This window comes from Miscanthus floridulus, chromosome 7 (assembly GCF_019320115.1).
Source record: "Miscanthus floridulus cultivar M001 chromosome 7, ASM1932011v1, whole genome shotgun sequence".
Lineage (NCBI taxonomy): Eukaryota > Viridiplantae > Streptophyta > Magnoliopsida > Poales > Poaceae > Miscanthus > Miscanthus floridulus.
Genome location: NC_089586.1, coordinates 11,905,987 through 11,911,830, shown reverse-complemented (window position 1 = coordinate 11,911,830; position 5,844 = coordinate 11,905,987). Strand labels below are relative to the sequence as shown.

At 39.8% G+C, this 5,844-nt stretch overlaps 1 pseudogene; it reads right to left on the bottom strand.

Moving 5' to 3' along the window:
* Nucleotides 1–2,917: 2,917 nt before the first annotated feature.
* On the bottom strand, nt 2,918–5,316 carry LOC136465072 (NADP-dependent D-sorbitol-6-phosphate dehydrogenase-like; annotated as a pseudogene).
* Nucleotides 5,317–5,844: the final 528 nt, after the last annotated feature.

Sequence of the window (5,844 nt, the reverse complement as noted above, 5' to 3'; positions counted from 1 at the left end):
TCAGGCAACTAAACAAACAATTTGCTAGCTAGGCTTAGCAATACAGACAACTAAACAACTAGCGATTAACTTTGAAAATAGGCTAAAGCTGCCTAGGCGGATTCTATAGCTACTTAGCTAGGCTGTAGGCTCTTCTTGTCCACGTGTACGTACACAAGTTCTCCATCTTTCGTCCAAAAAAAAGTCTCCATCGTTTTTTTAAAATGAATAGTCTGCATCGTTCTACACCACGCATGAAACCAATGCACTGTTAACACAACCGACAAGGCCATATATGGACCGACAAGGCCATATACGGTCCATGGATAACAGATAGAGACGAACAACTAACGATTTTGTCTCCTAGTTTCCCACTTTTTAAACCGTTGGCATACGGTTATTTGTATCTGGTAAAAACTACCTATATATAGTTTGCCAATATTTGTTGGTATATTTGTTAGTAGTAGTATTAAAACAATCAAGTATGCTAGTGGAACCGTGTCGAGCTATATATATAACACTCAAAGAAAAGTAAGAGACTAAGGTCCTATTTAGAATAGGAGATAATAGTTAGCTGTTAATAATTATCTTTTTATTCAAACAGGTCTAGCTAATAGTTCCGCTTTTTAGCTGAATACACAACTAACAACTATTTTACAAGTTAGACCAAACTAGATAATAGCAGCTAATATTAGTTATGATGTTAGACCAAATTAGCTAATAGCAGCTAATATTAGTTGTGGCCTATTAGCTAGATAATTATTAGTAATTAATGAATCCAGACATGCCCTAAGACAGTCGACCTTAACCTAGCTACGTATGGTGAAGCCAACCTGAAAAAGAGAGGGAGAAAAGTGGTGACAACAAGGACACTCTCAATACAAAAACTAGGACTGGTTTCTATATTCTAGGATGGTGTGTTAAGAAACCATCCTCCACAATGCAATATTTCTCCCCTTGAGTCCACATAAAAATAGTCCAATCATTCTCCCCTCGAGCCAGCTAGTGAGGAAGATGGCGGGCTTGGGCGAGCGCGCGAATAGCACGCGGAAGAGGGGAATCGCGGCCGCGGCGGGGGTGGATGGCGTACGGGATCCATGGAAACGACGCTGGCCTCCCACAACGCGGCTCTTGTGATTTCTACCATCCTCGAACGAACCATAGACTCGGTTTCTTCTGTAGACTCGGTTTCTTTGTTTATGCTCTTCTCTCCTCAATAAAGATAGGCCTTGTTTAGTTCCTCCTCTTAAAGTTTACTCCCTATCCCATCGAATGTTTGGACACATTCATAAAGTATTAAATATAGACTAAAAAATAACTAATTGCACAGTTTGTGACTAATTTACGAGACGAATCTTTTAAGCCTAATTAGTCCATGATTTAACAATGTTGTGCTACAGTACACATGTGCTAATGATGGATTAATTAGGCTTAATAAATTCGTCTCGCGGATTACCGACGGATTCTGTAATTTATTTTTTTATTAGTATCCGAACACTCTGTGCAATACCCTCATGTGACACCCTAAAACTTTACCTCATTGATTTAAACAAGGCCATAGTGCCACATCAGCAAAATGCAATAAATAATAAAGTAATAAATAGACTTAGAAACTATAATAGAGTCTGCATTGTGAGTGCCCTCAGCGTTAAGCGCTAACATCGACCTCACACGTTTAACAAAAAAAAAATGCTCATTGTTGATATTTTTATATATTAGTATATGATGCTGCCTGGGACCGGGCAAATGATGCCAATAAAATAAAATAAAATAAAGGCAATTATATGGATACATATGTACGCATGTATTTTTTCTTCGCTTTTCACACATTTCAGATGTCTAAATTTTAAGATGATTTCAGACAACACTTTTGTACCACTAACTAGTATAAGTAAATTGTTACTTTTGTGATTTGTTGTTTGTCTTTGTGTCATAACATATTAAATTTTTTGTCCTTATCTACTTATAGAAATAATTGTAAATTGTTAATTGTCTTTGTGCTAACATAAATCATATCAAAAGGGCATGTAGCCTAGTGGTTACAAGAGCCTCAGTAGCACCTCAGGTCCTGGATTTGACTCCCCGTGAGAGCGATATTTCAAGATTTAACGACGTTTGTGCTTTCAGTGATACGTAACATTTCCGTCGATAGCAAGACGCATGCGTTGTGAGTGTCTGAGTTATACTGTGTGATCATAAAAAAACACACACAAACCCAGCTGTGTTGGGTTTGTTCTAACGTGTTTTTTATTGTCGGTACCAAAAATTACAGATCACGCCTAAAAAACCGCAATGAACAAAATCTGCAATTTTAATGTAAAATAATTGCAATAACCGTCGCCCTTAGGCACCTGAATTTTAGCAATTCCTATTTTTTTTAAGAAAATAGGTTATCCGGCAGTTCCTGTCGACGGCCACCACACACTGTCACACACGTGATGGAACATGTGGGCCAACATCAACCACACACGGTCATCAACCACACACTGTCACACACGTGATGGAACATGTGGGCCAACATCAACCACACACTGTCACACACGTGATGGAAAATGATGAGATCGGAGATCCTCATTATTGATGCTGTCTGGAGGCAGCAGATGGAGCAATGATTCAGGAATAATGTCCACACCGTACCACACATATGGGAGGCTGAGACTGAGATGCATGCAGAAATAATCTAAGCAAACAGGTCGATGCCCTAGAATTTGGCAGGCTGGTTAGGCCTGGCGAATTTTTTTTTGGAAATGGTACTGTAGCACTTTCGTTGTTATTTGACAATTAGTGTCCAATCATAATGTAATTAGGCTTAAAAGATCTGTCTCGTGAATTTCGTCTAAACTGTGTAATTAGTTTTATTTTTTATTTATATTTAATGCTTCATGCATGCATCCAAAGATTTGATGTGACAGAGAATCTTGAAAAATTTTGCAAAATTTTAGGAACTAAACAGGCACTTAGTCCGGTAGTTCCTGTCGATGGACTTCATCTTCTCCATGTCCTCGCCGGAGATGTCGAAATCAAAGACCTCAAAGTTCTCCTGCAGCCTCTCCACCTTGGAGGTCTTGGGGATCACCACCGTGTCCCGCTGCAGACCCCAGCGGAGGACAAGCTGCGCCGGCGTCTTGCCGTACTTCTCAGCCAAGCTCTGCAAAATGCATTGCCACCAGAATTGATGATATCGCAAGGTACCCAAACACAATGTGTTTTGTCAGACAAGGATGGTGATTTGATAATCTAGAGCTGTAATGGAGATTTGAAATGACAACCACCTTGATGACAGGGTCGCCGAGGCATGAGACTGACCCGAACCACTCAGTGTTGGCAGTGGAGCCACCCAAGGGGGTATGCGCGGTCACACAGATCCCATGCTTCTGGCAGAACTAGACGAGAGAATCGCGCTGGAAGTAGGGGTGCACCTCGATTTGGTTTACTGCAGGCTTTATCTTGGCGTAGGCCAAGCAGTCTCTAGTGAGGAAGATGTCGTAGTTGCTGCACCAGTAACTCCATAATTGTTAGTATTGTTATTGTTGTAAAAGAAGTGACTTCCTCCAGCATGAAAAGTAAATCTCCAAGCATGGAAAAAGTGACAACAAGAAAATTTCAGTGTAAGATTTATTATATTTCAGGCTATTTTGAAACTAAACTACTCTTTCAAGACCAGCAATATTCCTAGTACACGAGGACTGACAAAGACTACTCAATGTCTGGAAACAAGGGATTAGGCAAAACAAAAAACATGATATTGGACTGCATAGCTGACACCCAATTTACAGGTCCTTGAAGATAGATATACAAGAATACAAGATCCAACACCCTAACACAGTTTCCATTTCCCCCAAAGAAAGAATTGGGGATCAATGAAAAAACATAAGCAAATGCTAACAGAAACTGAAATTTGTAATGGGGGTAACAACCTAAACTTTAGTTTAACATGATTAATACATTCATTCATGATTCTGCTAAAACACGGACCAAGAAAAATAAGCACGCACTTTTCACTAGAAAAGGAATGAAGATAAAGTGGAGGGTGACAAGAGTAAGGAATGAATTTGCACGCAATCATATGCAATGAAACTGAAGAGGTCTGGAAGAACCAAACCATTCTAAACATGCTGCAGATAAAAGGAACATGTAGATCATGCAAGTGTTTGCACTTTGTGCTGGAAAACTTAAGGGAACATATGAACTAAATGTTCCTGTATGTGCAAAACTATGACTAGAGTAAGATCATATTTATATACTACTTTGTCAAAGTAATGAATCATAATACAAAGGGAAGCTTGCCAAGACTCAAATATCTCAAATGTCAAACTAGTGCCAACAAAAACAAAGAAAAATGTTGGTTCGGTTTACCTGATTCCAATGCTGCGCACCAGTCCCATGGAAACAAGTTCTTCCATTGCATGCCATGTTGTTTCCAGTGAGATAGTGGTATCAATGTCTAGAACGCCATCATCACCGAGGGCGCTAGAAGTTGTGCCAACTCCTGCAGAAATACACATTTCTGTAAGGTACCCACTGAATCTTTCTAAATATTATGCAAACTTGCAAAGGGTGAGGAAATTACCTGTATGCCTAGTAGCTACTGGGAACTGAATAAGATAGAGATCGAGGTAATCTAGCTCCAGCTTCTTCAAACTATCCTTGCAGGCTTCAAGCACATGGCCATGATCTGAGTTCCACAGCTGCAATGAGAACAGATGCCAATCACATGAAGGTTATGGAACGGAGTGGGCAAAAAAAAAAAAAAAAAAAAAAAACAAAAAAACTGCAGTAGAATGGAAACTCAGAAACAACCGCTAATTAAAAGACCGAGAGACATCGTGGTTGAGTCAAAATCAGGTGTTCCAGTTTAAGACAAGACAACTTTAGTTTCATTGAGTGATATCAGGTCAGGGTTCTGATGACACCAGATGCTGGCCGTAACAACATAACAATTCCAGATATGCTAAAATGCAGGGTAACAATTGGAATTAAGTATGACTGACTCATTTTCAGTAGCTGCTGAATGCTAAATACGGTTGGGAAACCAACTGCTGCAATCCTTTAAACTAATTCATGGGGTATAATTTTAATGGTCACATCCATTTGGAAGGGCAGTTTTCCAGAGAAGGTAGCATTCTGTAATTCAGATAACCTTGGTTGTGACGAACAGATCCTCCCTCTTGACAAGTCCAGTCTGAAACGCCTCTGCCAGTGTATCACCGACTTCAGCTTCATTTTGGTAGTCAGCTGCAGACCAAGAAGCCAAACACACAGACAGTAAATCACCAAGTAGAAAAGGAAAACTGATGTGCCGACACTAGTAGTTGGGACCATATTAGAATACTCCATGATGGACAAAGAAATCTAAGTCACGGACAGCACAGTGCGGTGTCTAAGCATTCCTGTACCATTTGTACTATGAATCAAGTGTTTATCAAGACAAACAGGACAGTGATTGTCTAACTGACACACAGACACTCTTGTGGCACTGAAAGAAACATTCAATAATTCGATTATTACAGTACAACAGACTAGGATTGCAAAACAAATATCACATTCTTACTAATTCACAGCAGAGCACATTGTCCAACGGGCCAGTGCCACTGATAGTACTAGATAGCTAAAGAAATCTATCAGCAAATGTCAGGAAAACACAGCTTTGATTCGTATTCAAATATTCCATGACTGCCAAAGAAATTTCAGTCTCGTACATTATAGTGCATTATACGTGTGCCATGGTACCACAAACCAAGGGTGGCAAAGAAATCTTGCTCATCTAATCAGCAACACAGCACACCGTATAAGTTATAACCACGTCTGAATCATCAATAATGCCAGTCAGTCTCTCAGACAACTCTGCGAGTATTTGTCAGGACC